The 22,669-nt window shown below is 39.2% G+C and overlaps 1 protein-coding gene across 1 annotated transcript in view; it reads right to left on the bottom strand.

Annotated features, from left to right (window-relative positions):
- Positions 1-20,108, bottom strand: part of ATF2 (activating transcription factor 2) — a 93,802-nt gene extending 73,694 nt beyond the window's left edge. Inside the window, 2 exon segments of the mRNA XM_017868322.1 lie at positions 2,815-2,914; positions 19,922-20,108. The gene's annotated coding sequence lies outside the window, so the exon portion shown is untranslated.
- Between the last annotated feature and the right edge of the window lie 2,561 nt (positions 20,109-22,669).

The raw sequence follows: 22,669 nt of genomic DNA, 5'->3' as shown, positions 1-22,669 counted from the left end.
ATACCTAGTCTATCCTGGAGAGGGCCCTGAAATGCTACCAAAGGGAGTAATGCCTGAGTTGAGTTTTCGCAAAGCAAGAGGCATCAGCCATCCTGGGATATTTCATAAAGAGGAGACAGCATGTTGAGGCACAATAAAGCAGAGTCCACTGAGGAGTCTCTGAGACCCTCTGATAGCTGAAGCGTGGGATTGTAAATCAAAAATAAAATTTTAAGCCCCTCAACCAACAGACCCTTCCCTTGGCCCAGGGCATTCCAAAGTTAACCCAAAAAACTAGTTAAGGCCATGATGGGAAGTGGAGGTCCTAGATGACTCACTATACCCTCCTCCCTTTGAAATTCAGGCACCCAACATTAATATCAACACGGAGACCTTAAGATTGATAGAATGGACTCTTTAAGTCTGATAAGAAGCATTTACAATCTATTCTCTTGCATAATAAAACCTTACTCTCTACAACCCCTTATCTTAACCCAGACATTCCTTTCTATTGATTCCAGGTCTTTAGACAGTAACTTTTTCAACCAACTGCCAATCAGATTTTTGAATCTTGCCAAAGATTTTTGAATCCTATGAACTGGAGCACAGCACCCCACCCCGCAAACTTTCAGTTGTCCTACCTTTCTGGACCCAACCAATGCACATTTTAAATGTATTGATTGATGTCTTACGTCTCCCTGAAATGTATAAAACCAGGCTGTAGCCCAACCATCCTGGACACATATTCTCAGGGTCTCCTGGGCTGTGTCATCAGCCACTGGCCACTCATATTTGGCTCCAAATAAATCTCTTCAAATATTTTATAGAGTTTCACTCTTCTCATCAACAGGATAGAAGATTAAGAGAGTAAGACCAGAGAGATATCGAAATCTTGAAAGGCCTTTAATATCATGATAAAATGTTTGGATTCCACCCTTACCTGCCCTTCCATCATCCTTCTTTCCCTTCCCATTGCCCCAAGGTTATATAAACTATGGCCTTGGGTCAAACTGCTGAGTTTTTCACACTTTAAAATTGTTAAAGGTGGGAGTAGGGACAAAGAAGACTATGCAACAGAGATCATATGTGGTTCCCACAAGGCCTAAAATATGTACAATCAGTCTCCCACTCCCCATTAAAGAAAAGTTTGTCCAACTCTGTTGTAAGAAATTGAAACATTTTAAGTAGGTGAACTAAATCAAGAGGAGGATTTTTGCAAGATCACTAATAAAAGTGTAGAGGATGGACTAAAGAGGGCAGCACACTATGCATAAGAAAACTGGCAAAAAAATAACAAAAATAGGTAAATCTAAACAACAATTAAGAAGAAAAAACAGAAAGAAAACTGGCACAAGCTACTGCTAAGTTCAAGGGAGAATAATGGTCTGAACTAAAGCAGCACTATCAAAATGAGAGTAAAGGATCAGTTATGGAAAAAAAAATAGCTCCCAGGATAGTCTCAAATGCTTAACATTGTTTCCAGACCCTTGCATGGACTGACCACTGCCTCCTAACCAGTCTTAGGCTTCCCCTTAATCTCTGGCTCTAGCTATGCAGGCTTCTAATCAGTCTCCTCCCTTATATCATCCATTTCCCATTCATCCATCCCTTTCTTAGTCAACACCACTAACTTCTGAGCTCCTTCCATCTACTACTCCGCTACCCTCAAATTTGGATCTCTCATTTACCCCATTGTTCAGTCAATAAACATTATTGAGCACATGCAATAGGGTAGGAATGTGCTAGACTTCAGGGTACGATGACACAGACACAGTTCCTGACCTCATGGAGCTTATATTTTATGATGACTGCTTCTAGTAAACTTGATCATTTAAGTCAGTCAAGCAGCTTAAAATTATTTAATGCAGGTATCAGAGAGTAAGAAAAAATTATCAAGTGTTATCACCCATTCCACTTTATACTTGCTTTAAAATTTTTTGCTTTTCAAATATACAAATGTATTAATAGACTTAAATTATTTTCCGAATTTTTGTCAAAATTAGAATAACTATACTTTTATGCATAGTTTTTCTTTTGATGTGAACCTCCAGATACAGGTGTGACAAAAAAGCCAATCTGCTTGCGTATTCTGATATATCTAACAAAGTCTATTACCATGTTTCGAAAGATTTTGTACACCAGACCACATTTATTAAATTGGTATGTTCCTTCCATATGTAGAAGCTACATCCCCAAACTGTAAATGGCTTGAGATTAAAAAAAAAAATTCTACTTTACACTCAATATCACCATTCTGTAGCTGGCACATAGTAGATACTCAATAAAGGTATGTAGGAGGGATTGTATAACTTCCAATTAATGTTTCTGATCAGCATGAGACAATTGTGGTAACAAACTTAGTTGATATAATTCAATTAGAAAGCAAATAAATTTGACATTTTAGTTAGCTTGTACAGCCTTAGAGTGGGTAAACTTTCTGCCCAAAATATTTTTGAAAGATAGAAAATACCTCAGATTAATTTCTATTATTATTCTTAGGAGAATTGAGACCTTCATATTGGAACCCTTTACTAAAGAGGGGTCCCTGATCAGACAAATTTAGGAACCTCTATATGTTAAACAAAATTAAATATTTAACCCTAAGTCTTCATTGTGACTCTTTATATCTGACATTCATGCTCTATCTCCAAAAAGACCATTTCCCCAATTTGCTAAATATCAGAATCTTTTTTTACTAAACACTATCAACTAGGTACGCGACATTAGCATTCTGAAAGACAACTGCTCTGGAAACATCTACTAAATTCGGTAATATTTGAAATATAATCACAAAATGAAAAGAATACTTTTATGTTAAAAGCTTAAATCTCTTACCTTTCTAGCTGGTGGGCCATGAGCTTTATTTACTCTGCTTCCAGGAATGCCTTAGCTCTAATCAAGTAAGCAGTCCTTTCTCAAGTTTCCATCTAGTATCCTTAGGGAAAAGAGAGGCAGAAAAGAGTGAACTTATTACCATGTGGGACCTAAATTAATAGCCTCTTGTATTTCAATTCCATAAAATTTTAAAAAACGTTTTCTTAATATTTCAAAAATGCATATAAATTTTGCCTCCCATTACATGTTCTTCAATATAAAACTTAAGGTTCTCCCTCCAAATCGTCAATGCTCCAGGAAGATGTTTATCCTGTAGCCTCCCGTAACTCCTGGCATTAGAGGAGTTAATGCCGTAACTCCACCTATTAGAGGTATTACCACTTATTAGAGGTATTAAGTTTCGAGGATGGAAGTAGGGTAATGAAACCTTGGTGAAAGTAGAAAGATGAAAGAGGAGGAGTCATAGATAACAGATGAAATGTCAGTGCTGCATTTGAGCATCAAAATTTTTAGAGTAGAGATTAACAGTTTTCTTGTGTCACTGTTGGACAATAAAATCCAGGGGACCCAGTCTATGTGCTTATTTGGAAAAAGCTTGACTTTTAAAAATATGTGTATCAGTTAGGATTAGATTCAGCTGTTAATGACAGAAAACTCAAAATAACAATGGCTTAAATGATTCAGAAGTTTACTTCTTTCACAAAAAAACATAGGCAATCCAGAACCATGATCATTTGGAACCAAGGGTCCTTATATTTTGTTGGTCTGACATCCTCAACATGTGGCTTCTCCTTCATGGTTTTAAAAATACGGTTCAAGTTCTAGCCATCACATCTGCTGATCAGACAGCAAGATGAGAAAAAGGAGGTAAGCAATAGCCTCCCTTTAAGGAAAATTTTCAGAAATCTCACAGGAAACTTTTATTTACATTTCATGGTTTAGAACTTAGTCATATGACCATAGCTATTGGGGGGCTACGAAATATGTCTTTTATTTCACCATATGCTTAAGAACTGGATCATCTACCAATAAGAAAAAAGAAAAGAAGGAATATTGGTAGACAATTAGTTGTTTCTGTCCTTATACTTATTTCATTCTAAAATGTAAGATGTCCGGATCTCTCAGAGAGATGGCTTGGCAATCTACTAAAAAGAGTTTTCGAAAGCAGAAGTCCTGTCAGGAGCCAAGACTAACATTCATAAAGACTTCTTTAATATGTAAGGCTAATCTATAGGTGACAAAAGAAGAAAGGAAAAATATGAAGACTAGAATGACAATGTAAGAGCAAACAAACTACCTAAATTGTTGTCGTTTGGAAAGGTAAACTCACATACTCAGTCTACAAAACTCAGAAATGACTGCTCAGAATCATTATGTAAGTAATGGTGTGGTCAAGGTGAGAATGAGTAAGAACCTGGCAGAAAGCTCAGTTACCAACCGCATTAAGAAAAGGCACAATATTCAAAGAGAAAGGCACTTTGCTCTACGTTATCTCAGTGCTGAGTTTCCATTACCAGGTCATATAGGTATTGGGAGATTTCCCTATTGTGCAGAATGTTGGAAAGAAGGGTTGCACTTAACTTTGAATTTCCTGACACTTTCAAGATTGCTTGAAACATGTTTAAATGTTCAATATGTTTAAAACACTGTTGTATCAGAAACTAGAAACTCATTTCAACGCTCGCAACAAAATTGTTTTATATACAGGCTGTTCCTTAAGGGAAAAAGGACCCAAATAGGATATTTAGCCATACAAATGTAAAATAGGGACTGCAAAAACGGAGCAGCAATTCAAAGGATAAATGGCTCTGTGGGATACTGTAAAGGACCACATCTTCTTGGTAGAGATAAATTTCTGCAAATTGTTTCTTTCAGAGAAATGTTTATTTTTAAAGTATGGCTTTAGGTTTTCCTATTTGTATAGAGATATTTGTGTTCTTATTTCAGCAGTTGCTCACAAAAGATCAGGTGCAAAAGTATTTGCGGTTTTTGCCATTAATAATACCCTAAAAAACTGGAAGACAAACTGGTATTGTCATTTCAAGCAAAAGGAAGTAAGATAGCCAGTTGTAACTGGCCTGTATAGCTTATGTCTTAACACATGCAATGTTAAGATAATCACCCAGACTTTGAACAACATTAAAAATAACATCCTTTTTTTGTAATTGAAAGGCACAGATGTAAGGAGCCTCTCCTTTACCCCCACTACCCGACTTATTGTACAAGTATTTCTTATATAATCATGCATCACTTAAGAACAGGGATACATTCTGAGAAATGTGAAGGTAAACCAAAACATCATTGTGCAAACTTCAGACTATACTCACACAAACCTTGATGATATAGCCTACTGCTCCTAGGCTACAAACCTGTACAGGATGTTACGGTAATGAATACTGTTACCATTTGTAACAAAATGGTATTTGTGTATCTAAACACAGAAACAGTACAGTAAAAATACAGTATAAAAGATTTTAGGCCAGGTGCTGTGGCTCACACCCGTAATCCCAATATTTTAGGCGGCCGAGGATGGTGGATCACAAGGTCAGGAGTTTGAGACCAGCCTGGCCAATATGGTGAAATCCCATCTCTACTAAAAACACAAAAAATTAGCCGGGTGCAGTGGTGGACGCCTGTAGTCCCAGCTACTCAGGAGGCTGAGGCAGAGGAGAATCACTTGAACCCAGGAGGCAGAGGTTGCAGTGAGTCGAGATCACTCCATTGCACTCCAGCCTGGGCAACAGAGCAAGACTCCGTTTCAAAAAAAAAAAAAAAAACCACCACTGTACAGCTATACAAAAATATTTTCATTCTTATTCTAATAAGCTTTTTTCTATCTTAAAAATTTTTAGGCTGGGCATGGTGACTCACATCTGTAATCCTACCACTTTGGGAAGCCGAGGTGGGAGGATCACATGAGGTCAGGAGTTCGAGACCAGCCTGACCAACATGGAGAAACCTCATCTCTACTAAAAATACAAAATTAGCCGGGTGTGGTGGCGCATGCCTGTAATCCCAGCTACTCAGCAGGCTGAGGCAGGAGAATCGCTTGCATCTGGGAGGCGATGGTTGCAGTGAGCCGAGACTGCACCATTACACTCCAGCCTAAGCAACAAGAGCGAAACTCCATCTCAAAAAAACAAAACAAAACAAAAAAAATTACTTTCACTTTAAAATTATTTTGTTAAGAACTAAAACACAGACACACACATTAGCCTAGGCCTATACAGGGTGAGGATCATCAGTGTCACTGTCTTCCACTTCCACAACTTGTCCCACTAGAAGGTCTTCAGGGGCAATAACAAACACGGAGCTGTGATCACCAATGATAACAATGCCTTCTTGAGGAATACCTCCTGAAGGACCTGCCTGAGGCTGTTTTAAAATAAACTTTTTTTTTTTTTTAAAAAGTAAACGTACACTCCAAAATCATGATGAAAAAGTATATTTAAATACATACCAGTAACATCATTGTTGATCAAGTATTATAGACTGTACGTAATTGTGCTATTTTTTTCCTTAAGACAAATGCTATACTTTCATACAACTGGTAGCACAATAGGTTTGTTTACACCAACATCACTACAAATATGAGTAATGTGCTATACTATATCATGATGGCTACCACATCTTATATGTGGTCTGCTGACTCAAAATGTTGTTATGCAGCAAATGGCTGTATTTAGAAATCACTAACCTGTGGGCAGAATCTCTGCTGAAAGGTGCAAACACTGCTAATGGCAAATTTCCTGGTAAGAGCCAAATATTGTGCCAAGAAACAGGGCCCAAAAGGTAGGCATTAGTATGAGAAAAAAATTAATCCTCTCTTGGGCATGGACTTAAAAGAGTGTAACAGATGCAACGGCAATCCTGGGTGGTGGAGAGAAGTTGGCTTCTGTCCTTGTGGGAGGACAGGAGGTAGGCAGGAGGAGGACAGTCTTTCAAGGAGGCATTATGGGATACAGACAAAGTGGGGAATGTTTTACTAAAGGTACACACTAAGGCTTTCCAAGGGATATGTGAGCAAGACAAGTTTTAAGAAACTCAACTTTTGTATCTTCATATTCCCTTTGTTTGCTTTCCCAAAGATGATCTGTCTGCTTTCCTAGAGTCCTCATTCTCCCACTTTTCACAAAAAATCCATACCTATCCCCATCCCAAATCTTATTAGAATGAGTTGCCCTAGGTTGTAGAAGCTTCCATGGAACAAAACAAACGGACAACTTAAAATAAGCGTGCCTTAAAACCTCCATTAATCAAGGCACCACTAACCCTCAAGCTTCTGGCTTTCCCTGTCTTACAAATATTTCTATTAAAGGCAAAGCATGGCTTTAAGAATCGGTGTTCTGCCTTGTGTTTAGAAATCCAGATATACTTTACTGTATAGTGTAATGACAGAAAGAATAACAATTTTCATTTAATGGTTACCTCTTCCATTGTGGAAATACCATACAAAAATGCATTGTCCAGAGAGGGAGTTCCGAATGAAGAAATCAGTAAAAAATTTTGAAAAATTAAATGTATATTTGCTACAAACAAGTATGATAGAGTCGTTAATAAAGTATTTTAAAACATTAAAATACATTGGATTCAAATAAAATTATGTTGGAGAAGTCGAAAGAAAAACAATTTAATAAGAAAAAGGGACACTGAAAACTTCTGTTAGATGAGGTAATTCAAGCTGGTTTTTTAAAACCAATGACAGCATCAAATCACTATGGTATTTAGGTACTTATAAAAGTGGTGTATCTGGAAAAAACAGAAATTATATTTTTTCAACAATTTCAATCTATGATGAAAAATTGTAGGAATCAACTTCGAAATGTGCAAGGGTACAGAATTTATCAAGTTCCTTTACAGGAGTATATGAGCATATTAGGCAGAATGGCCCTCCAAAGACATCCATACCCTAAACCCTGGAACCTGTTAATAGGTTACTTTCCACCACAAAAGGAATTCTGCAGATGTAAAAAGACTACACAGATTCTTGCTGGGCATGGTGGCTCACACCTGTAATCCCAGCACTTTGGGAGGCTGAGGCAGGAAGATCACCTGACGTCAGGAGTTCGAGACCAGCCTGGCCAACATGGTGAAATCCTGTCTCTACTAAAAATATAAAAATCAGCCGGGCATGGTGCCGGGTGCCTGTAATCCCAGCTACTCGGGAGGCTGAGGCAGGAAAATCACTTTAACCAGGGAGGCAGAGGTTGCAGTGAGCCGAGATCACACCATTGCACTCCAGCCTGGGTGACAGAGCAAGACCCTGTCTCAAAAAAGAAAGAAAGAAAAAAAAAGATTACAGATCCAAATAAGATAGATTCCTGGGTTACCTGGAATCTAATCAAGAGACCTCAAGAGCAGAGAACTTTCTCCACCTGGAGTCACAGATTCAGCCAGAAAAAGAAGTCAGACAGGTTAGAAGCATGAGAAGGATTTGACCTGCCATTACTAGAGGAGGCCACATGGAAAGCACTTCAGCTCCTGGGAGAAAAGACCAGGCCTTGGCTCATAGCCAGGAAAGAAAGAGGGACGAAAAGAAAGGAAAGACCTACTGAATTCAGCAAACCACCCAAAGTAACTTGGAAGTGGATTCTTCCCTAGAGACTCCAAAAAGGAATGCAGTTCTGCCAACACACTGATCTTGGCTTTGTAAGACCCTAAGCTGAGGATTCAGTTGAGTTCTCCTGGACTTCTGACCTACAAAAACTGTGAGACAATAAATCTTTGGTGGTAATGTATGAGGCAGGAACAGAAAATTAATACAGTAAGAAGAGTTGTAAGGTACCAGGAAGATGGACTTGTGCCCCACTACTTCAAGAGCAGCACCACCTTATAGACACAGGGTATTTTCTTTTCTACTTTTGCAACATTTTATATAAAACATTTTCATAAAACAGCATTTGTATAAAAATTCACACAAAGTTTCTAAAGGGCATACAATTTCCAGCAATGTCCTGGGTTTCTGTTAAATTCAGTTTTCTAAAGATGCACTCAAATCAATGATAAAATGCAGACATTATGCGATATTTCATTGTCTTTGGTAAAACTATTCTCATTATTTTATCTCCTCAGAGTATTAACTCTGACCTCCACTTTGTGCCAGATCTGCTATTACTAGGATGTCAGAAAAACATTAAGGCTGGATCTATAAGAGGCAAGTATTTCCAAACAGTAGTAATAGGCCCTTGGCCCCCATCCCCACTTCATGTATCTATGCAGTCTATCTACAGAGCCAGGCAGGGTGAGAGCTCACAACGACCAGTCAGGAGTCTTGAGATCCCCTCTCGATTGGGAAGCAAATATCTGGGGGGAACACTGGAAACTGAGGCCATCTCTACAGGAACCCAAGTGGCCATGTGTGGTGTGGTCAGGCCAGTGACTCTTACCAATTAAACAGCCAATGAGTTCACCACTAAATAGATCCTACTTATTGGTTGACGATTGCTGCTGATGCGGCCCCTTCCCACAAACATAAAAAAATAAAGGGAAGATTTGGGGACAACACTGCAGGGGGAGGGGCATGCTAGCATAAATGACAGTAGACATGACTTTATTCCCTGTCAAACATCTGTTATCATGGGCCGGGCACGGTGGCTTACGCCTGTAATCCCAGCACTTTGGGAGGCCAAGGTGGGTGGATCACGAGATCAGGAGTTTAAGACCAGCCTGGCCAAGATGGTGAAACCCCTTTTCTACTAAAAATAGAAAAATTAGCTGAGCGTGGTGGTAAGTGCCTGTAATCCCAGCTACTCAAAGGCTGAGGCAGAAAACTTCTTGAATCCAGGAGGCAGAGGTGGCAGTGAGCCGAGATCACACCACTGCCCTCCAGCCTGGGCGACAGAGCGAGACTCCGTCTCAAAAAAAAAAAAAAAAAAAAAAAAAAAAATTGTCATCACGTAGGCACAGCCAAGGTGAACTGAAGCAGGATACGAACACTCGGTACATTCATGACTATCTTCATACATTTTTTAAATGATCCTAGAGATCACCTTGGGAATAGCAATGTGGTCATGATAACAAACATATCAAGGAGTTTGAAAACCTGTAGCTATGACCTAGTAGGACTTCATTTGCCTCTCAAGACTAAAGTATTTTGAATTCAGGAATTTTTTTTTTTTTTTGAGACAGGGATTTGCTGTCACTCAGGCTGAAGTGCAGTGGCACAAACACGGCTCACTGCAACCTTGATCTTCTGGGCTCTAGTGATCCTCCCACCTCAACCTCCTGAGTAGGTGGGACCACAGGTGCACATGCCACCATGCCCAGGTAAGTTTTTTTTTTGGAAAGACCAGCTCTCACAATGTTGTCCAGGCTGGTCTTGAATTCCTGGAGCTCAAACTCTTATTTTAAATTATCCATGGATAATTTTAAAATGGATAACTTAAAATGGATATTTTAAATGGATAATTTAAATAAGAGTGCCTTAAAGCTTCCAGATCCTAGGGCAAGAAGCAAACGTCTGGTGGGAACATTGGAAACTGAGGCCATCTCAACAGGAACCCAAGTGGATATTTTAAGTGGGTAATTTAAAATAAGAGTACCTTAAAGCCTCCACTAATCAAGGCAATGATTCTCCTGTATTAGCCTCCCAAAGTGCTGGGATTACAGGTGTGAGCCACTGCCCTGGCCAGGACAATTTTAAATTGTGTGATTACACTATGATCCTCTACAGTAAAAAACAATATACATTTCAGGGCTGTCAAAATAAATAAAAATAAAATATGTAAAATACATAGTATAGTGCATGACATTAAAATAGTATTTATTAAGTTCATAAATTTTACTGCATTTTACTTTGACTTTAAATGTACATTTTCCTAATGCCTAATAAATACCTAATCTTACTGACTTTAAATGTACATTTTCCTAATGCCTAATAAATACCTAATCTTACTATCTTCTTTATTTTTAAGGCCAGAAACTGAACTACATATTCAGTTTAACTTTTAGATATAAGAGTTTTGGCCGGGCATGGTAGCTCAACCCTGTAATTCCAGCACTTTGGGAGGCCAAGACAGGCAGACTGCTTGAGGTCAGGAGTTCAAGAGCAGCCTGGTCAACATGGAGAAACCTCGTCTCTACTAAAAATACAAGAAAATCAGCTGACCGCTTGTAGTCCCAGCTGCTCGAAAGGCTGAGGCACGAGAATTGCTTGAGCCTGGAAGGTGGAGGTTGCAGTGAGCTGAGATCCCACCACTGCACACCAGCCTGAGCCACAGAGCAAGACTCTGTCTCAAAAACAAACAAACAAAAAAAATTTTACATTAATCTTTAACCCATGATTTTGATGTTATCTGTAAGTTTATTTGATATATAATGTTTAGTTCATCAATTTAGGGAAATAAAATTCATCAGCTGAGAGAAAAATATAAACCCAATGTTAACAAGGAAAGCAGCAGTATTTTTCCCCTACTCGCAGCAGACATCAGAGACGTCCTTCACACAATTCCCAAGAGTATACTAAAATTTTGATGAAATTTCACAAAGTCGATAGTACATGTAAAACATATCACAAACTTCTCCAGACTGTATTATGGATATGTGAATAGTGAAATCAGTTCAATATCTCAAAAATATTCTTCAATAAAAATATCAGTAGTCCAATTTTAAATTAAACATTTTAAAAGTGAGTCTTGATTACTCCTAGACAATGTAAAGAAAGCAAGTTGTTTTACAGCTTAAAATTATAATAGAATAACAAATACATAAATACAAAAAAATTTACAGAGTAATAATTATGAATATAAACAATGCTAGCACAAGTTGTACTAATAACATCACTTCAGATTTGGTAACACAATTATGTGGTCTAAAGTCCATAGCATTATTTTTGCTCAAGGTAGGTGATAAAATACCTTTCATTGCTTTTTTTCTCCTGAGAAACTTATTTTTTGTAAAAGCAAAAAGAAAATAGAAATAGAAATTCACAGCTCTCCAAGAATTACAGTAATTCATAGTCATCACCATTATTAAAACTACATCAATAAAAATTTCTCATTATAAAGAGGGCACAAATAAAATACACTACAGGCTTGGCGTGGTGGCTCATGCCTGTAACCCCAGTGCTTTGTGAAGCTGAGATGGGAGGATTACTTGAGGCCAAGAATTCAAGACCAACCTGGATAACATAGTGAGACTCCATCTCCACAAAAAATAAAATTTAGCTGGGTATAGTAGCACACGCCTGTAGTCCCCGCTACTCAAGAGGTTGAGGTGGGAGGATCGCTGAAGCCCAGGTGTTCCAGGCAGCAGTGAGCTATGACTGCACCACCACACTCCAGCCTGGGTGACAGAGACCCTGTCTCTAAAAATGAAATAAAATAAGACTACGGGTTATGTACTATACCCATTAAAACAATGACAAGTTCACCTCTTTCTTCTGTTTTCAAAGTATGTCAAAATTCAAATAAGTTAACTGATATTACTACAAAAAATAACCCTCAATCCAACATCTATATATCAACAATCATTAAAACCTACCTTACAAATGATAAAAGATTTCACTGATTCTCAACTTTGTGGCCAAAAACTGATAGTGCAGTTATAATTGTATAATTAGCAGAGACTTCAAAACAACTTTAGGACTGTAGTATATTAATCATAATCTCAATTCCCCTAGGGGGAAGGAGAAATGAAAAGTTTCACTGGAATGTTTATAATGGGATTGGTGGAGTAGAAGAAAAGGATAGCTGGGGCGGGGAACAGCCTGTAATCCCAGCACTTTGCGACACTGAGATGGGAGGATTGCTTGAGCCTGAGAGTTTGAGACCAGCCTGGGCAACAGCAAGACCCCATCTCTACAAAAATTTAAAAACTAGCTGAGTGTGGTGGCATGCAAGTGCGGTACCAGCTATTTGGGAGGCTGAGGTAAGAAGATCTCTCGAACCCAAGAGGTGGAGGCTGCAATGAGACTTATTTGCATCACTGCACTCCAACCTGGATGATGGAGTAAGACTTTGTCTCAAAAATACAAAGATAATTGGATTTTATGAAAATCATAGTATCATAATTTTATCATCTCAAAATAAGAATATGCTATACTGCACGAATTTGATACAAAAAAAGTCTGAGACGGGGTACATATGGAACAAAAAAAATGAGACATTCTCTCAAATGAATTTATGAAAATTCTAAGGTGGTATGTTCCTTCACAAATTACAAATTCCTAGGGAAAAACAACTTTGTTGCCAAAGCTACCAAATAGATGGCTGCTGTACTACTTTCAAGCTACAGCACAAGCATGCTGGGAGGGCTAGGCTAGATTATTTCTAAATGAACTTCAATAATAATTCCCACAACATATCCTGAGTCTCATTAAGTTCTTGACACTGTATTATGTATTTTATATATATTACAAGAATGCTCACGGCAAGACTATGAGTTAAATTATTCTCCTTAAAGAGAAGGAAACTGAGGCAGAGAGAGGTTATATAATTCACCCACGGTAACACAGTTAGTAAGTGGTAGACCATGACAATCTGGCTTTTAATAACTATCCTAAAATACTGAGTACATACTTACTATGTGCCAGAGACAAAACTCAAGTCAATTTGACTATCATATACTCATATGTACTTTTATTCCAAGTGTTTCCTACATGGTAATGAATTTGTCATTATAAATCTTAATCATAATGACACATTCATAAGACAGAACTCCTATGAAATGTATAGTTCAGAAAGTAACTTCTTTTTTTTTTTTTTTTTTTTTGAGACAGAGTCTTGCTCTGTTGCCTAGGCTAGAGTGCATTGGCACGATCTTGGCTCACTGTAACCTCTGCCTCCCAGATTCAAGCAATTCTCCTGCCTCAGTCTCCCGAGTAGCTGAGATTACAGGCACCCGCCATCATTCCCACCTAATTTTTGTATTTTTAGTAGAGATGGGGTTTTCTCATGTTTGCCAGGCTGGTCTCAAACTCCTGACCTCAGGTTATCCACCTGCCTCAGCCTCCCAAAATGCTGGGATTATAGGCGTGAGCCACCACGCCCAGCCCAGAAATTAACTCTTATAAACTAGCATTAAAATATTCAATGTACAAACCACATAAAACTGCATGAAAACTAAGAATTATTGTTACTAGGCTGTCAAAAGTTTTGATAAACTTTAAGAGAAACAAAGACAGTAAAATGTCAGAAAATATGAAATACACAATATTTGTCGCATCACATAGATCACTGGTAGATAAATAACTATAGTACGATATGGCCTACTAAATAATTTTAAAACTGCTAAAAAATACAACTTATTCCTAGCAATAATTCCCTATTAGGTAATCATACTTTATTAATCATAACTCCAAAGTTCACAAAATTATGGCAAAGCAAACGCATTCATGCTCTGCTGACAGTGTAAACTTGCTCAAGTCTTTGGGGAGGCAAAAATCTGTCAACTGCAGAAACATTTATATCTTTTGACTAGTAATTCATTTGAGATTAGTATGCTACAGAAACAATTCATAAAAGAAAAAGATAAATGCACAGAGATGTTCAATTCAATGTCAAAATAGGCATAAACTGAAAACTATTATTTTCCTGTCAGGCATTTAGTACAAATTTAATACTTATTTTTTAACTATCAAGTAACAAATATCATAAAGGTTATACAACATGGAAAAATACAATGCTATAAAAGTAAAATAAAATAAAAGTTAAATAAAACTTATTTGATATAATTCTGTAAAACTGTAATATATATGCACAAACTAGAAGAAAACAAAATAATGAACACAATTATGTTAGTATCGCAAAACAAGTTGATACATAAAAAAATTGTTCCGACACATGTTTAATAAATAAAAGCAAATATACTAGCCCAAACAGTAAAATTAGAAAAACCAAAGCTATAAAATTGGAACAAAGCTAAAAAATTGGAATGACAAAGGTTTCAGTTCTGCTAGCAAACTAAAGAATATTTAGGGAATATATTTATAAATTTATGGTCAATATTATAGATAAAAATACTATATATTACAAAAATAACCAAAGTCCATATGGTTATTTTGCCAATTACAATTATTTCTCCCTGTCTTTCCCTACCAAGCTTGTTGAGAATCTCTACTATAATAAGCCACTACTACTGTTGGAAGTATTTTCTATTCCTTGGGTAGAAAGGCAAAAGAGTGGCTGAGAACCACTATCTTTGTTAAGATACAGAATGCAAATATGGGTGAACAGGCAAAGCTCCCAAAACATTTTATTTACATCTCTTCTTTACTGTCAATGTCAAAATGCCAAGGTTTTTTCCTTGGCATCAATAAACATACTTAAAAGTGAAAATGAAGATGGGTGTGGTAGCTCGTGCCTGTAGTAATTCCAACACTTTGGGAGGCTGAGGCGGGTTCGAGACCAACCTCGCCAACATGGTGAAACCCCATTTCTACTAAAAATACAAAATTAGCCAGGCATGGTGGCAGGCACCTGTAATCCCAGCTACTCAGGAGGCTGAGACAGGAGAATCACTTGAACCCAGGAGGCGGAGGTTACAACGAGCTGAGAGCGGCACTGCACTCCAGCCTAGGTGACATAGCGACTCCATCTCAAAAAAAAAAAAAAGTGAAAATGAATACACTAGTTTCAAGGTTGCCAACAATAATTGAAAATATATATATAATGAATACATATTTATTTATAATCATATAATATGTAACATTAAATACACCTGTAACATAGAATAATGTATAAAAATAGGCCAGATGCAGTGGCTCATGCCTGTAATCCCTTAAAAGTGAAAATGAATACACCAGTTTCAAGGTTGTCAGCAAGGTTGTCAAAAAGTCTCAATAAATTGAAAAGACATATATAAGGAATACATATTTATTTATAATTATATAATATGTAACATTAAATATATTTATAAGATAAAATAGTGTGTAAAACAGGCCTGGTGCGGTGGCTCACGCCTGTAATCCCAACACTTTGAGAGGCCAAGGTGGGTGGATCACCAGAGGCCAGGAATTCAAGATAAGCCTGGCCAACATGGTGAAACTCCATCTCTACTAAAAATACAAAAATTAGCAGGATATGGTGGTGCACCCCTAGGAATAGCACCCCTAGCTATTCCGGAGGCTCAGACAGGAGAACCTCTTGAATCTGGGAGGTGGAGATTGCAGTGAGCCAAGATTGCACCACTGCACTCCACCGTGAGAGACAGAGGGAGACTCTGTCTCAAAAATAAAATAAAATAAAACACACTTACTGATGGCCTTAAAGATCCACAAATTTCCTTGATTTTCTATGAAACTATCTTATACCTTACTATATAACCTTTTAACCTTGAGAAACATAACAAAGGAAATAAAATGCTCCATGGGGTTTTCCTTCAAACATAAATAGGTGATTACTATCCTACTACTTCAACATTAAAACGTACATAAAGAGAACATGCAGCATTTTAGACAAGTTCTTAGCCTTGAGGAATTGGTGTGAGTATAAGATAAACACAGAAATACTAATTTAGTATTAGTATTTTAGTATTAGTATTTAGTATTAGTATTTTAGTATTTTAGTATTAGTATTTTAGTAAAGTCCAGATTATAACAATACCAAGTGAGTTTTTTGTTTTTGTTTTGAGATGCAGTGGCACTCTGTTGCCCAGGCTAGAGTGCAGTGGCACGATTTCGGCTCACTGCAACCTCCTGCTCCTGGGTTCCGGAGATTCTCCAGCTTCAGCCTCCCCAGTAGCTGGGATTGGAGGTGCCCACCAACGTGGTTTCACCGTGTTGGCTAGGCTGGTCTTGAACTCCTGACCTCAGCTGATCTGCCTGCCTCACGTTCCCAAAGTGCTGGGATTACAGGCGTAAGGCACCACATCTGCCTAAGGTGGGATTTTTTTAGGGTACATTTTAATTATACAAAATAAACCAACAAGTGCTATATGCATTGACTTTTATAAAAATCAGTTGAATATTAATTATTGTTATTCACTGAATTTTAAACAAGAGGTTCTGGTGAAAATCTGGTTTTAATAAGGGAGACTTCAACTACTTTATCTTCTTTAATGACATTTTAGTAAGAATAAAAACGATAAAGAAATGCCTACCTATAGACATATTTCATATTGGAAGGAAGAGCCTGAAGACAAAATAAGTAGAAACAGCACACATTGGTGAGACTGTTTACCTGACCTAACATGATCTAATAATTTACCAGACAAGAATGTATGTATCATTAAAACCCAAGTTTTCCAAAATACAAAAAGTTGGGTAGAAAAAAATGTACATTATTCTTTGAAGAGTCAATGCTACTTATAGATAGATGTTTGATGTATGGAATATTTTTCAACCATACTCATAGAGCTTTCAGATCCTGAATACCAATAAAAAGCACCTCCACCCCCATTATTTGTTAAAATGCTGACAACCATTTCTACTATTTATTTATTTATTTATCTGAGACAGAATCTCGCTCTGTCGCCCAGGCTGGAGTGCAGTGGAGCGATCTTGGCTCACTGCAACCCCCGGCTCACTGCAACCTCCGGCTCACTGCAACCTCCGGCTCACTGCAACCTCCGCCTCCCGGGTTCAAGGGATTCTCCCGCCTCAGCCTCCTGAGTGGCTGGGACTACAGGCGCCACCACGGCAGGCTAGTTTTTTGCACTTTTAGTAGAGACGGGGTTTCACCGTGTTAGCTAGGAAGGGCTCCTCACCTCATGATCCGCCTGCCTCGGCCTCCCAAAGTGCTGGGATTACAGGAATGGGCCACAGTGCGCGCCCAGCCTCTATTATCTCAGCTTAAAAATAAAAAACAACGCCAAAGAAAAAAGTGCAGGAATTCCTGGGTTACATATTTAACTAATAATAATACAGTGCCCCAAATACGAAATAAACATTCGGATAAGGTATTTTAAAAAGGATTTTCAGGAAATGCACCCGGAGCTACAGAAGGTATTATGTATCCTACACACACACAAAAGGTCCCTGAAAGCTCCTTCCTTACTGACAATTAAGATACATAACATCTAAGTTCTAAATTTCCACGATATTACATTTTATGTCTTTTTTTTTTTTTTTTTTTTTTTTGAGACGGAGTCTCGCTCTGTAGCCCAGGCTGGAGTGCAGTGGCCAGATCTCAGCTCACTGCAAGCTCCGCCTCCCGGGTTTACGCCATTCTCCTGCCTCAGCCTCCCGAGTAGCTGGGACTACAGGCGCCCACCACCTCGCCCGGCTAGTTTTTTGTATTTTAGTAGAGACGGGGTTTCACCGTGTTAGCCAGCATGGTCTCGATCTCCTGACCTCGTGATCCGCCCGTCTCGGCCTCCCAAAGTGCTGGGATTACAGGCTTGAGCCACCGCGCCCGGCCCGATATTACATTTTAAATCATTTCTTAAAACTTAATGGCAGTAGCATTCTCTCAAAGCAAGATTAAACGTCTTGGAAAGGCAACATACACATCACGGCAAATTTGGAAGATTCTCAGAAATTCTTTTACACATCACGGTAAATCTGGAAGATTCCTAGAAATTATTTCACAAAGACGAGGATTCTTAACTATTACGCAACTACTGACGGCCTTAAAGATCCATGAACTTTCTTAATCTGCAGAGGGGTATCTGTATTTTTAAAACGTATTTTACAAGGATGTTCCTATCATTTTGAAACAAAGTTTTTACGGTGAATTCCTCAAGTAAGAAAAAAAAAATTTAATACATGATAAAACTGTTTCTGTGTTTGTACTTCGGGGCACTTAAACCTGTAGGTGTTACTTTTTAACAAGCTTTTATAAAGCTTTACCTTCATAATTTTGATTCATGAGACTAAAGCTATATGGCTATTTAAAGATTAGAACGGCTGTTACTGACAATAACGCCAGTGGTCATGTTTCTTCAAATAGGACAAAAAGTGTGCTCAAAGGAAGTCAGTTTTTGTTCTGATTTTAAATGTATATCGTAAATGCATGCATTGTGACGTCTCCATAATTTAAAACCTCTAAGAAATTTAACCTTTCACATTATAATTTAGGGATTAGTCAATCCCTTAGTACCAGTTAAATAATAGCCAGGAAAGCATTAGAAAACCTGAAGGTACATGTAAAGAAATGCTTTACATCACTACTTAAAATAGGTGTTGAATTTTAAGAGAAACATTTCTTTCAGTAAAATTTCTAATGCCTAAGGTCCATCAGGAGTAATCTCTTTTACTACATGATATTCACAGTAGTTTTGCTCTTGGCCTCACCAGTTTTAAGACTCTCCATTTAAGTAAAGCCAATTTTATACTACCTAGGGGCACAAAAATAGTCCCCAGCTCCTCTCTTTTTCCTCCTAGGTTCGGTTAAACGAGCGAACATGGAAAACACGTACACACACTCCCTTTTGGCCCTGGTCCCTAGGGCACTGATGAAAAGCAAATTATTTCTTTACATAAGGCCTGCTGTCCACCCAAAGACATTAAAAAAAAAATAGGGGAAAATACCAGAATCAGTCTGCACCCACACCTAAGCCCCGCCCCACCGGGAAAAGTGGGGGGTAGCGGGACTGTGAGGGTGGCGGAAAGGACGGAAAAGGCCGAGACTTCCAGCTCCCAGGTTCTCCACACCATTCTTTCCTTCAGGCTGCACCGCAGCCAGGGACCCTGATTCTATTTTCAGCCGCGCCTTCCGATCCTCCTCCCCGCCACCATCACAAATACACGGTCCTCAATCGCTTGAACACTGGGTGGGGAGACTAGAGTGGGCCCTCTCCCCGCCCAACCCAAGGACTGTGGGTGGGAGAGGTCTCCCTGCGCACACGGCTGACTCGACGCGCGCCCCGAGGACCTCTGAACTGACCCAAGCAGGGGGAAGATAATTCGGAGGGAGGGGTCTAAGAGGAGCCGTTATTCCTTTTTCCTCTGCCTCAGGAAAGCGCGCGAGAGGGAGGGGCCGGAACAACGAACGCTGGTTACCTAACGGTCCGGCCCAGCCAGTCAGGCTCCCAAAGCTCACACCGCGCGGGCCGCTAAGGTGGCAGCAGAGCCACAATCGCCCCAAGGGCTAAGAAGCACGTCAGGAGCACCCGAGGTGATGGGAAACGGGGGTGGGGACTGTGCTGAGCGACGTCGCCATGTTAGCACCTTCTTTCTCCGTATCCCTACAGTCTCCAGCCCTGCTGACCTCTGCCCATCATTACTCACCTTTCCAGGTCACTAGTTCATGATCCTTTCGGTCACCTGCGAGCCCCGAGCACAGCCGTGTTTACAAACCACCCCTGGACGAAAAGGCTGAACGGCACTTTAAAGGCCAAGGGCTCCCACAGGCTTCCGTCCTCTCTCGCGAGATCGGACTGACAACCCTCCCCGCCGCCGACCCGCCCCGCTCCCGGCATCCCCCCTTCCTTCTCGCGCCCCTCCCCTCCATGCACACGCCCCTTCTTGCCTTCCTTCTGAGGGAGAGCCTCCGAGTCAGGTGATGCCGTCCGGTTTAAGGAGAAGAAGGCGGGTCTTCGGCAGGGCGGGTAGAGGGGACGGGCACCAAAGAGCACTCGGGCGCTCATGATTGGGCAAGGAGCCCTAAGGGCGGGAACCAGAGGGCCCAAGGAGCGTTACCTCTGTAAACCCAAGGCTGTGGAATGCTGTGATTGGCTGTGGGCTGGAGGAGGGGGCGGGTGCAGGCGGCGGCGGAGGGCTAGGCAGGGCGTTGGCGGTGTGAGGGGAGGAAGGTGAGCTCCAGAAAGGCTGGTAGGGGGAAGCAGGGTGGGTCTTCCGAGCCCAGCCACAGGAGCCGGGTGTCTCCGTTGCCGTCGCTTCCCAGCACTAGGTAGGGAGGTGGGTAAAGGTAGGCTGCGTTCCTCAGCCCACCCCCTGACTCCCCGGGAGTCTGGACGGGGAGCTTCGGGTTAGGTGAGGTTTGGGGGAGGCAGAGTTTGCTGGTAATTCCCCATCCCTCCCCTCCAATAAACCCCACACAACTTAAAGATTTTAATATTAACTGTAGGGATGTTGGTTATTCAATAAATAGGCACAAGTTGAAAAGTATGATCAGAGGCCTCTGAAAATTTACTCAATAAAAGTTTTCACTCTTTTATTTTCCATTTATTAAATACTGATTTCTAGTCTGTAACAAAATTATGAACTAGTTTATATATTAACATAAAATACACTCTCAAAATTGTTGAAAGGTTTTAGGGGATATTATGAGAGTTAATGAGCCTGAAGTTCAAGAATGATATCTGGCATAAAAGTGAAATTGTAATGGCATTGACATTTTCACAGGTAGGTCTCTGGACTGTATACATGTATATAAGCCAAAACTAATTTTAGTTAAAAAACATTAAGCCAAATTATTAACACTTTCCTACTTAAAATGAAAGTGTTGTCCCCATATAGTAACAGTAATGTAGTAGTGTCATTGTAGTGTAACACTATGTCAGCAAAACCTCACAGTTCAGGTTACTCATGTTGGAAATGGTGGACAAAATGTTTGATTGACATCACAATTGTTAGTTCTAGAAAACATTGATTAAAATGATGCTTCTCTCTCCATCTCTCAAAACAACTAATGTGAGAAAAAGAACTAGAAATGTTACGACGTTTCAAAAGAAGTTTGAGTCAATTAGAATAGACTTTTAAAAAATTATTTTTCCATTCACGTGTATTAAAATTTGAAATTATTTTTTTCAGTGTTGATTCAATTGGGCAGTAGCTTTGGTTTTAAATTTCTCATTTCTACTTCTCCGGTCTGTTGTCAAGCAGTTAATGATCTACATGATGCATTCGAGGAACACATTTTGAAGAAAGTCTTTCAGTTCTTTTTAGACAAGAGAAGAACTAGTGATATGAATGGTACCCTGATCTGTTTTGATAATTCAGTTTCAGCTAATTTTCTAAAGAGAAGGTATACCTAAAGTGAGAAAAAAAATAAACAAGATAGGGGGCGGGAAATAGGTGGAAACTATGCCAGTCTGTTATATATGCATTTTGGCAGCCTGGCGTTTAACAAAGGGTCTCACTTTATCCACATATTTCTAGTTCCACAGCAGTTTGTTTACTATAGTTTTTCTACAAGTGGGGAAGACATTCAGCATTGTCAAAATGAATGTAGTTACCATATTCAGGTCTGATTCCATGAACTTGTCTCACTACTTATTCATATCCTCATAAAATGCCATCCTTTTCCATTTTTGTTCTCACTTCTGCATTCCTCAATATCCCCAAGGGTCCTAAAATTCTTTACAGTCTTCTCTTTACAAATGCAGGAAACTTCTTGTAGACCTCTTCTTTACCTGTCTTGTTCCATAATGCACCTACCCAAAACTTAGTTCTAAGAGAATTATTGAGGATCTAGTGAATCCCCTTTAAGAACCCAGCATGACTGCTAAATAAAACCAATATTCCTTAGATACAAAATGAGGCTATTTGAAGAAAATGCATTTCTGTTATGGAAGTGTTAATAACTAAATACCATAAGAATCAATGATGGTCTCTAAACGCCCTCAAAATCTTCCAAATGCCACATAAATGTGGTATTTCCACCTTAGTATGATAGGGCTGTTAATCCATAATCTGTTAAAACTGCTCACAAAAATTCTAAAACTAATGTGTGTGTGTGTATATATATATATACGTTCTCATGCTGCAAATAAAGATATACCCGAAACTGGGTAATTTATAAAGGAAGGAGGTTTAATTGATTCACAGTTCAGCATGGCTGGGGAGGCTTCAGGAAACTCACAATCATGGCGGAAGGGGAAGCAAACATATCCTTCTTCACATGGCGGCAGCAAAAAGAATGAGTGCCCAGCAAACGGAGAAGTCCCTTATAAAACCATCAGATCTCTGAGAACTAAGTCACTATCATGAGAATAGGATGGGGAAACCACCCCCATGATTCAATTATCTCCACCTGGTCCCTCCCATGACGTGGGGATTATGGGAACTACAATT

The sequence above is a fragment of the Rhinopithecus bieti genome, unplaced genomic scaffold (genome assembly GCF_001698545.2).
Source record: "Rhinopithecus bieti isolate Rb0 unplaced genomic scaffold, ASM169854v2 scaffold_3062, whole genome shotgun sequence".
NCBI lineage: Eukaryota > Metazoa > Chordata > Mammalia > Primates > Cercopithecidae > Rhinopithecus > Rhinopithecus bieti.
This window is presented reverse-complemented; position numbering and strand designations above follow the sequence as displayed.